The sequence below is a fragment of the Bison bison genome, unplaced genomic scaffold, assembly GCF_000754665.1.
Source record: "Bison bison bison isolate TAMUID 2011002044 unplaced genomic scaffold, Bison_UMD1.0 scf7180017864260, whole genome shotgun sequence".
In the NCBI taxonomy this organism is placed as follows: domain Eukaryota; kingdom Metazoa; phylum Chordata; class Mammalia; order Artiodactyla; family Bovidae; genus Bison; species Bison bison.
In genome coordinates, this window is record NW_011494832.1 from 7,661,528 (window position 1) to 7,674,073 (window position 12,546).

The window sequence follows — 12,546 nt, forward strand, 5'->3', positions numbered from 1 at the left end:
TCCTACACTGTTGGTGGGAATGCAAACTAGTACAGCCACTATGGAGAACAGTGTGGAGATTCCTTAAAAAACTGGAAATAGAACTGCCTTATGATCCAGCAATCCCACTGCTGGGCATACACACTGAGGAAACCAGAAGGGAAAGAGACACGTGTACCCCAATGTTCATAGCAGCACTGTTTATAATAGCCAGGACATGGAAGCAACCTAGATGCCCATCAGCAGATGAATGGATAAGAAAGCTGTGGTACATATACACAATGGAGTATTACTCAGCCATTAAAAAGAATACATTTGAATCAGTTCTAATGAGGTGGATGAAACTGGAGCCTATTATACAGAGTGAAGTAAGCCAGAAGGAAAAACACCAATACAGTATACTAACGCATATATATGGAATTTAGAAAGATGATAACAATAACCCTGTGTACGAGACAGCAAAAGAGACAGTGATGTATAGAACAGTCTTATGGACTCTGTGGGAGAGGGAGAGGGTGGGAAGATTTGGGAGAATGGCATTGAAACATGTAAAATATCATGCCAGTCCAGGTTCGATGCACGATACTGGATGCTTGGGGCTAGTGCACCGGGACGACCCAGAGGGAGGGTATGGGGAGGGAGGAGGGAGGAGGGTTCAGGATGGGGAACACATGTATACCTGTGGTGGATTCATTTTGATATTTGGCAAAACTAAAACAATTATGTAAAGTTTAAAAATTAAATAAAATTTAAAAAAAAAATATTACAACTACATTCTAGCTCCAAGGGCCTCAGAAATATATATTCACATCTACTTGTGCTTAAACACTGAAAAGCTACAGGTGCCAGAGATATAATAGCAGCATTTTGATCTAAATATTTCACCCTTGAAATTTACAGTTCAATCTTAGTTGGTAGCCAAGACCAATAATTTCAATGATTTCTTGAGCTAAAACAGTATTTGTATTATAATTTTTTCTCAAAATCAAATATATTATAAATATTTACACAGTCCTAGCAATGAGTTTATTTGTTTACTTTTGGTAATAGTGATGGGAAGATACAAGCTATATCATTTGTGGTAATTATAATAAAAACATTTACACAGTGATTATACCTTGAGCCTAAGTTTTCTGCTAAAGAAATTGAGTAAATATAGATGTGAATGGTTAAAAAAGAAAGAAAAAGAAAAGTTGTGAAGAGACAGAGATCTTTAAAAGAAAAACAACTTCTAACTCCTGCCTATGCATATGATGAAAATGACTCTCTAATTTATATTTATGGAACTTATGTAATTATATGCTTACATATGGTTTTTGTCATAGTTGCTATGGTAATACTCTAATTGTCATCTAAGTTAGGGAAAATATGGAATATTTTCACATATAAATATGGAATTTATATGGAATATAAATAAAGTACAAATAGTCTTTTTATAATATTCATTGTAAAACTAGTCCTTAGCAAAGGAATTCTTAAGCATTTTCAAAATTTTAAAAAACCTCGAAGGATGAAAAAACTAAATATCAAAAATCACAAGTGTATAATATCCAACATTTTCATCTGTTTCACTGAAGTCAGACTTGCACTACAATATTATCAGGGATCAAATAGGAGCTTTGTTGAAACTAAGAACATACTTTAAGACTAGCTGGAGTGAACCACTGATTGGGCCTTGAAAATGGGTGAAATAATAAGCTGCTAACTATGAACTAAGATATTATTATAAAAGCACAACATTTGGCATAGATAAATATTATACCCAAACTTTTTTCATAATCCTTTCAATTCACTATTCATTTTCATATTACTCATTCAATAATCTATAAAACCAAAAAAAAAAAAAACCTGAATAAATTCCAAGACCTCATTATAGAAGCTACTCCTATTCAGATCTTTAACTGTTTCAACATTTTTGCTAACTCCATATGACCCATAAAATAAATATCCATTTACCATGATTAAGATATGACTAAGTTCCGAAGTTCTTTTAAAAAATCTTCAAAGTAAATAATTTTCAGAAAGTATTATAAGGATAAGAAGTTACAATAAAATTCAAATGAAACTGCAGTGATTTATTAGTCTTCTCTAGCTTCAGAGACTCTTTTAAATTTTGTTTAATGAATCATACTGTAAAGGGTTTTAAAATGTGAAAAATACACTCAAGTGGAGAGGTAAATACTTTTTAGATAATGAGAGTGCTGTGTCCTTACAAAAATCTTCTAGACATGTCTGAGGAGAGAAGAGCACTCAAGTTGCCTATTCTACCTTCATTAAAGGTTATCTTTTTGGTAGAGTATTTCAAATCATTCACATAGTGGTCACTGGAATGTAATGTAAGTATTTTAAATAGTAACTAAAGAATTTTATAACTGCCAGTAGCAGCAGCTCTTCAAATAACTAGAAAATTATATTCTTGATCAAAGGGAGTTTATTTCCACCACTGGTGAGTATGCTGTCAACAGGGTTCAGCTATCGGCCCATCCAGGGAATGTCTCAGCTGAAAAGAGAAAGACAGCCACTTGCCCGAGGTCTAGCCCCTCAGACAGCCTATACCCTGTGCCTGACCCACCTGGAGGTGAATGCAGATCTACTCAAGGATCATCCTAGTCTCAGAGCTTCCCCCACATCTGGCGGAGGCTACAGTTAAGAGAGTATTTCCATCCAACTTGCTGTCACAGTCCACTCTTGGTTTCCCGCTCTCCTTCCATATGTGTCCCTCTAAAAAGCACTCTAATAAACTCCCTGCATGCAAACCTCTCTCTGACTCTGGTTCTCAGGGAATCCAACCTGTAATACTCCCCACTATTAATTCCAAGTGCCAAATACTGTTCCACTGGAACAGAAACCCTACAGATGACATAAAATATACTGGGTTATGGATATATAGTGGGTTATGGTTCAATGTCACAGAGAACACAATAGAAATAAGATTTATTTATGAAGCATAAATGTGATGCAACTCTATCAAAAGATAACAGAAACAAAGGGTGACTCTTTCATTCTACAAAATGCTCTCCTATACTTCATTGCACTACTATATTCATTGCTTTCTGGTAGAATTGATCCTAGTTATCCTAGTTACTTTGTATAGTCCTGATTTCCACATCCCTAAGTCATTTTTGTGCCTCTAAACTATTCCACAGTATAATTTTTGGCACAGGAGTTGTCCTCCCTACATTTTTTTTCCTTTTAATTATCCCCAAGAAATGAGCAAGAGAGCATAGCAATTATACATATTAATTTGGATCACTGTAAGTGAAAAGTCTCATGCCTATTTGTGAACTGCTTTAAATATTTATTTTGGATAAATGTTTTAAATATTTACTAAATCTTGTATTCATAAATATAATAATTATATGATAGTTGTTTCTCTTCCACAAAAATACTGCCATTTTTAACTGGAAAGTAAATGAGTACTATTCAAAATGGATTTCTCAGTCTTTCAAAGAGATCGAAATACCTCATTTCTTTTTTGGTATTCCTAATTTTCAAAACAGCACTAACAAGAAAAAAAGGCACTAAATAAAAATAACCATGATATGACAATGGAAGAAAAAAGAATTGTAAAAAATATTTACAATGTAAAATTTTTTAATGTACTATTTATTGGCTGAGAGGAAGTATTACAACAAACACTGAGATTTTTCTTGATGAACTTTTCTAGTCCTGGTTATCTTCCCTGTGTTAGGCACATCATCTAACTTTCAAGCTTCAACTTCTCTGTAACATCAACAATCTACTTTTTCTAACTTTAGAGTTTTTATAAGAAATCAAATAATATGCTGAAAAAGAATCTTGTATAAATATAAGCACTAATAATAATTCCACTGAAAAGGAGAATGATGGGTCACACAGTAATTTTGTTATACAAAACTGAACCACCCAGCTGCCTAAGTGAAATCTACAAATGTATCTAGAAGTTATTTGACATGTAGATCATATCTCAATGCACTGGGGGTGGGAGGGTGTGCTCACTGATACTCAGGTGATGCCTGAGGGGTGTGCTCCCTGAGGTTCACTGATGCCTTCTTCTAAGTCTTCTGTGTTTTAGTTTCATTGCCTCAACAATTTTGCTTACATGACATTAATTCGAGAAATCACACATTTTCTCTTGGTCAGCATATTTTGCCATTTCACTGATGCAGTGCACTCAGTGATGCATTAATTACTCTATTCTCATTTCTTTCCTGAGTTCTAAAGTTGATACTATACCTTAAGATGGAACACTATATAGCCATTAAAAAGTAGGAGGAAGTCTTATTTGTCATATGTAAAACCATTTCCAAGACATATATGTATGTCTTAAATATATGTATTTAATTCAACATTCTAATCAGCATGAAATGAATCCAAGGTATCTGCAGAAATATGTTTCAAATTAAATACATACTAAATTAGGTATATTATTATAAATTATATATTTCACATTTATACTGTACTTTGGATTCACACATATGTCTATAAATACATATATACATTTTTCCCTGAAATTACCAAGGATTTTCTTAAAGAAAGGAAACTTGGCATTTATTGTTATATGAAGAGTTTTATTTTAACATATAGTACATCAATAAAAAAATAAGAATCAGCTTCTCCTAATATGTGCCTAATATTAAAACTTATTATTAAGAATCTAATGCTATCATTTTGTTTATTCCAGTACAAATATTTATTTCTGCTTTGTAGGAAAATTAAAGAAGAAGCAAACAAATTGAGAACACTTGCATATCCTACTGTGTTTTAAACAAGTCATTGTATGTGTATGCTTATTGACTAGAACATTCTTAATATCAATGTCTTCAAAAATCTGTAGTTTTGTTCATGTTTATATGAGATTTATTTACTTCTATTTTCTAATTTATAACAAATACTAAGTATGAAAATGCATACATTTAAAGATATCAAAATCTTTTACTTATCAAATGTTTTTCTTCTTTTTCATTGTAAAAATGTTGGGGAAAGAAATGTTTATTTTCTCTTGGATTAACTTGAACCACCTTAAGACATAAGGTTGGCACCTACAAAAATAACTTCAAGACAAATATTTGCATTCCACTGTTCCATATGGGCATCCTCAGGAGATGTGACATTTGGCTTTTGGCTCTCAAACCAATCCGTGATAAACGTGACTTTTAAAAATTAGCCTGTGTTTGCTGATTGCTATTTCTTCTGGGTAAAAGCATGGACAAATTAAGGAAATCTCAAAGGAGATATTTCAATGCAAAAATTTAAGACAACATTTAAGAAAACATATTAGGGGTCTTTTTAGCGTGTCAAGTTTCTTCATTTTATCACATCTTATTTTTCTTGTTATAGTCTTTGACTTTTTAAACTTCATTTTGAGGACATAAAATGAAGCTAGAAAGCTATTCTTACACTCTAGAGAACAGGATATTTAATGAACATTGACAGATATAAGAATTTATTAAACTTGTGTTCAACTTCCTTTCCTCTCCAGAACTGAATATTCTCAAAGTGATTTAATGTCTCTCTCCCCAATTAGAGCATGAACTTTCTACTCATTCTACTTTTAGAGAGAAGCACTTAGTAGAGTGACTGGCACAAAACATGAATTCAAAAATTTCTGAAAGGATGAATGAATCAGTGCATGAATGGACTGCATAATAACATACAGTAAGGTGTAACTTTCTCTTTATGAGGAAAGAGACGTTTGCTTTGATGGAAACACTCTAACCAGGAATCCCCGAAACCTGGGATCAATTTCTTAAGTTGTTTTGACTATCTTACTCTCAATACTTCTGCTTAATAAGAAAATAAATAACCTGAAAGTCCTTTCCATTTTTAGATTAAATCTAGGTGAAATTATGATCTGTTTGAAAAAAATACAAAATGTGAAGCTACAGTCTTGCTTTGTGGGAAATGTAACGTAAGGAACTCTCACTAGAACACCTGTCTTATAACTTTAATGAAGATGAATACTAAATCTCGGATGTAAATGGATTAATTTTACATGGTCTTCTCATTTGCCCACTACAGATCTCTAAGATTTCTCTATCCCTGAAACAGAAATAGCTTCACTATACCAATAGAATCCCATTAGCTATGCTACCACCAATTCCTTTCATACATTTCCTTCCACTTCCTGCCTGTGCACATGTCTAACTGCCCCTCGACCTGAATTTCCTTCAGGCATCATGTACAGTCTTAGGATTTACAACCTAAAAGGGAACCTCCCCTTTCTCACTGAAATTTATGTTTGAGGCAAGTGGAAAGAAAACAAGCAAGGTCCTGAGGCAGGAGAACAGGAACAATTAAACATCACATAGCTCTTTCACTTGAGACAAGACAGGGAGATGAGTGGTTTCTGTTCCTAACTGTGCCTCAGCCAGGGTTATTCCACCCGACATGGAAGTTACCTCCATCTGAAATCTCCTTCCCTTTTGTTACTCCCCTTAGCTGAGAATTTTCGTAATTAAAGAGGAGGAGGAGGAAAAGTAGTGACTTAACTCTACTCTGTCAGACTTCGGAGGCACTGAGGCTGGGAAAGGTCCGTCCCTGCTGCCACTGTCCCGAAGAGGAGCTTACTCTCCTCACTAATTTCCATGACTCATTTCTGAAAGGACTTCTTGCCTCTGGAGTTCTCTTCACCTCAAGAGATATTAACAACTCAGTATTGTTCTATGTAATATATTCCAAGTGGAGACAATACAGCTCCCACTTCAATTCTATGCCAGGCAATTCAGGGAAGCTTTCAAAGTTTTCAGAACACACCCACAAGTAAACAGATTTCATTTTGTATCCATTAGACACATTCATGTCAAACACATGTCCTAAAACAAGGTTTCACAAAACAATACTTACTATATGCAATACACACTGATTATTTTAATCTAATATTAAAACAAAACAATGGCTGGACCAATTAAATCACAATTTCTTGGGGGTAAGACCCAGGCATCAAGTTGTTTTTGTTTGTTTGTTTTTGGCATTTCCCAGGTGATTATCATGTGGGAAATCAAACTTTGGGAACCACCATTCTAAAGGGCTTTTAGGCGATCCGCTTTGAGAAATATGGCCTTCCATTTATAAATAATAGTTCTCTTTTCATTTACAATCATTGCATTTCATAATTTTGTTTATTGTCCTAGTGCTTTACACATAGTTTTTAAAACAATGTTGAATAATAATAAAAACAAGCATCTATTAAAACTGGCCTTTACTGGTTGTGGAGCAGCACAGCAAGGAACTCTTTATATCTGCAGCCGTGTGCCCCAAAGACCCTCTGTAGTCTGTGCAGATCTTCGGAGGCGAGAAAAGAGCCACTGCAAACCTGGCTCACTGCAAACCTCACGGAGGTGAAACAAGAAGCCGCAAACTGAGCCCCAAATGCTGTCGCGCAGCGACTGACTGGAACTGGATCTGCTTCTGCGCAACAAGCAACCACTCGGGGTAGCGGGGAGAGGGGGCCGTGGTCGTGCATGTGCAAGTAAAGGGCAGTGGTCTCTCGGCCCAGTTTTACACCATCTGCCGCTGCATCTCCAAAGCCTTGGTGGCTTAGCACCAAAAACTGATGGATGAGTCTTCCAACAAGGAGAGCAAAGATATCCTCATCCAGTGTGACCAGACCGTGCTGGTGGCTGATCCCTGTTGCTGCTAATCCAAAAACTTGGGAGACTTGGGAACTGCTATTCGCTACCAGAAATGCTACCCCAATAGCCGTTCCTGAGGATCAGGGTTCACCTTATTAAAAAGAAAAAATGGTTGTGTGATTTGCGGTTTAAATCCTATATCATAAGATCTATAAAGTTGATCGTGTACACTATTAAGTGAAAGTCTCTCAGTCGTGTCCGATTCTTTGTGACCCCGTGGACTATACAGTCCTTGGAATTCTCCAGGCCAGAATACTGCGGTGGGTAGCCGTTCCCTTCTCCAAGGGAATCTTCCCAACCCAGGGATCGAACCCTGGTCTGCCACATTGCAGGCAGATTCTTTACCAGCTGAGCCACAAGGGAAGCCCTTATGAGTCCTCTATTAAACATAATTTATAACCAACTGATATAGAGCAGGAGTTGGCAAACTGTGGCCCATGGACCAAATCAGGTTCACCACCTGTTTGAGTAAATAAAATGATATTGGTATACAACCCTTCCTACTTTTGAATGGATGGTCTATTGCTGCTTTCTGTAGCCATGACAGAGTTGAGCCAATCTGGCAGAGGCTTTGTGACCCACAAAGTTTTAGCTACTTTTTACCTGACTTACAGAAAGTTTGGCCTACCCACCTTGTATAAAGTAAGTATTTTACCCTAGGAGGGGTGGATTTGGGGTAAGAAGCAAATAGGTTAGAAAAGGTGGGGGGACAATAATGAACCATTTCCATGTAGAAATGACACTTTTTCTAGTCTCCAGCTGGGTTCTGAAAGTTTGAAAATAGAGTGCATCAGGCAGGGATGAAATTAGGCCTTATTCCTTGTGTGTTTCTAGGCTCCAAGAGTTGATGTTCCCTGTGAATCCTCTAAATGTACACTTAACCTTTGCTTCTCTTTCACTGTGAAACTGCTGGAATTTATAACTTCCTTCCTATTTTTAGATTAAAGACTCCTGCCTGAGTCTCATCGGAGGGTTTCATAACTCTGGACTGTATTCCATGGGCATTCTGGCTCCATCTAAAAAGGTGACTTTCCTCTGCTCTCTAAGGAGAGGTGGTGCTGGGAATCAACTATGCCTCCTGCCTGAAGCTGCTGGGTTTGACAGTACATGAACAGTAAGCCCATTAAATTAAAGGTGGTCAACAGACCAGTTTAAAAAAAAAGAAAAAAGCTACTTTTATTTTTCAGCAGGTAATGCTTAATTCATTCATCAAACTGACACAGTAAACATTTACACTGTTCATCTATATCAAATATGTTTTGCTTTAAGTAAATATAGCAACCACAGAGTTCTTAATGGCAACTTGGATTCTAAATGCTTGCTTCAAAGATAGCACTGAAAAACTTGTTGACCTTGAGAATGATTACTAATGCTTTACTATTCTGATGTTATCGTTTAAAGCCTTTTCTCTATTATCTTTTCATATACTAAAAGGTATAGTAAGAAAAATATGCTTGCAGCAAAAGGTCTCAATTAATTATTTTAATGTTTTATTTTATTCACCAGGTGGGTTTTATTAACCAAGGTTAGAAAAAATAGATCTTCACAACATGTAGTTTAGTAGATAAATGTATATAAGCTTACAAATAAAGGTCCTATAAGGCTTATGAAACTTTATGAAAAGACTTCTAAAGAAAAAAAAAATTCTAAACCTAAATTATGGTTAAATCTGCATTATAAAGTAAATAAAGGTGGTTTCCAAAAGGTGGTTATATGTCAAAGTGAGATGTGAAGAATGCAGAAAGATTAATAAAACCAAGCAGGACCTCATTAATCAAACATCCCCAAGTGGAAGAAATGATTTGACTTGAATTTGCCTCTACGTACACCAGTGATGGAATCTGCTTTTTTTGTGAAGCAGCCAAAATGTCAACTTGATAAATGGTGTAATTCTTTCAACAGTACCTACTCCATTTTTTTAATATCTTGATGAATGTACATAGTAAAACCCAGGTTAATTTTTTAAAAATCTAAATGAAGCTTTGATCACTTTGACTAAGAAGATTTGATTCTTTTAAATGAATTGACCAAATAAAATCTTTAAACTGAACCTCTGTTCAAAGGATTGAACATACAGGAAAGTAACCACAACTCTGAATAATTTTAGTTTGCCAAGATAACATCTTAGGTTAGAATTAAAACTACTATCTGTTACTAATATCATATTTAGGGCTTTGAATAACAATTTTTAAAAATAATGTAATACTGCAGGAGAACTGGGTTAGATCTCTTGGTTGGGAAGATCCCCTGGAGAAGAGAAAGGCTACCCACTCCAGTATTCTGACCTGGAGAATTCCATGGACAGTCCATGGCGTTGCAAAGAGTTGGATTCGACTGAGCAACCTTCACTTTCACCTATATATTTCAGTCCTATATGAAAGTGCTTTAAGAATGATTAATCTTTCATTTATATGTCACTTTTTCTCTTGAATCGTTTGAAAAATATGGTAAATATTTACATCCAAGACAACTTAAAGGAAAACAAAACAAGTAAAGCAAGTAATCAAAAAATCTTGCTTATAAAACAATTACTTAATAACTGGATATATTAAGATAGTTTAAAAAACTGCCACAAATGTAATTTGGGAATATTATTGCCAAATGAATGTACATGCATGCATGCTACATCCCTTCAGTCGTGTCTGACTCTTTGCGACCCTGTGGACTGTAGCTCACCATGCTCTTCTGTCCATGCGATTCTCCAGGCAAGAAAATCGGAGTGGGTTCTTCCCAACCCTGGGATTGAACCTGCCTCTTCTCCTGCCTTGGCAGGTGGGTTCTTTACCTCTAGTGCCACCTGGGAAGCCACCTAAGAGCCAAATGAATATAAATATCCAAAAACCAAACAAGAGAAAAACAGTATTCCTATATAGTTAAGAACATCTCCAGTAAGAGTAAATACTTTAATGGCTAATTTTATCATAGGTTTCCAGTGAAAATATCCAGTATTTAGTTTCTATTTTATTCAGAAGTATACATTGCTTTAGACTGAATTTTGCCCCTTCCTTGAATAAAATCATATTTTGAAACTCTTACCCCTGATGTGACTGTATTTGGAGATAGAGCCTTTAGGAGGTAATTAAGTTAAGAAGAGCTGATAAGAGTGGGCTTTAACCCAGTAGAATTGGTAGCCTTATAAAAAAAAGAAAAAGAATATAAACATCAAGAACCTACTGTATAGCACAGGGAACTAATTCAATATCTTGTAATATCCTATCATGGAAAAGAATCTGAAAAATAATAGATATGTATATGTATGCATGTGTGCATGCTCAGCTTCAGTTGTGTCTGACCCTTTGCCACTCTGTGGACTGTAGCATGTCATGCTTCTCTGTCCATGGGATTCATCAGACATGAATACTGGAGTGGGTTGTCATGCTCTCCTCCAGGGGATATTCCTGACTCAGGGATCAAACCTGTGTCTCTTGCATTGCAAATGGATTTTTAACCCACTGAGCCATATTTGTATATACATATATAACTGAATTATTTTGCTGTACACATGAAACATGTAAGTAAACTATACTTCAATTTTTTAATAGAATATAAAAAAGAAGAGGAAGAGAGAGTGAGAGATCTCCCTCTTACCTCTCCCCATGTAAGGGGACACAAAGAGAAGGAAACAACTAAAAGCCTGAGAGTGCTAATCAGAAACTAAATCTTAATTGCATCCAGAACCGTGAGAAATGAATAAATTTCTGTTGCTCAATCTATCCTCTGTTTCCTGTTATAGCAGTCTGAACTAAGACATACATGTTCATAGTTTAAATAACCAAACATTTCTTCAGTATGTGTCATGAAAAATAACCATGCCTCCACATTGTACCCCTCCCCTACACCAATTCCCAATTCCCAGAGCAGTGGTCTTATCTAAGGAAAACCAAGCCCCCAATCCCATCTCCACTGGCTATTTGAAAATGTCTAGAGACATTTTTGGTTATCACAAATGAGGGGAGAGAGGGTTGCTATTGACATCTACTGGGTAGAGGTCAGTGATGCTTTTAAACACTCCACAATGCAGAGGATAGCACTGCACAAAAAAGAATGATCAGTCCCCAGTGTCAACCATGCCCTGGATGAGGAACTCTGCCTTACAGAGAATCACTTTTATGCCATAACTTTTAAGTTTATGCTATAACTTTTGTAAGGTTTATTTTCAAATCTCCAAATAATATGGTCATTTTCCTGCTTCTTAATTTTTCTTTAAACAGTTTTCAGTTAGTCAGTTCAGTCACTCAGGCATGTTCAACTCTTTGCAACTCCATGGACTGCAGACGCCAGGCATCCCTGTCCATCACCAAGTCCCAGAGTTCACCCAAACTCCATTGTCCATTGAATTGGTGATGTCATCCAGCCACATCATCCTCTACCGTCCCCTTCTCCTCCTGCCTTCAGTCTTTCCCAGCATCAGGGTCTTTTCCAATGAGTCAGCTCTTTATATCAGGTGGCTAAAGTATTGCAGTTTCAGCTTCAGCATCAGTCCTTCCAATAAGTATTCAGGACTGATTTCCTTTAGGACCAACCGGTTTGATCTCCTTGCAGTCAAGGGACTCTCAAGAGTCTTCTCCAACACCACAGTTCAAAAGCATCAATTCTTTGGTGCTCAGCTTTCTTCAAGTTCAACTCTCACATCCATACATGACTACTAAAAAAAACATAGCTTTGACAAGATGGACCTTTGTTGGCAAAGTAATTTTTCTGCTTTTTAATATGCTGTCTAGGTTTGTCATAGCTTTTCTTTCAAGGAGCAAGTATCTTAATTTCATGGCTGCAGTCACCATCTGCAGTGATTTTGGAACCCAAGAAAATAAAGTCTGTCACTGTTTCCATTGTTTCCCCATCTATTTGCCGTGAAGTGATGGGACCAGATGCCTTGATCTTGGTTTTTTTGACTGTTGAGTTTTAAGGCAACTTTTTCACTCTCCTCTTTCACTTTCATCAACAGGCTCTTAAG

The 12,546-nt window shown here is 36.1% G+C and overlaps 1 protein-coding gene across 1 annotated transcript in view; it reads right to left on the reverse strand.

Annotated features, from left to right (window-relative positions):
• The window catches only part of SEMA3E (sema domain, immunoglobulin domain (Ig), short basic domain, secreted, (semaphorin) 3E), a 277,793-nt gene that overhangs the window by 165,652 nt on the left and 99,595 nt on the right, over positions 1 to 12,546 (reverse strand). The gene's annotated exons all lie outside the window — the stretch shown is intronic.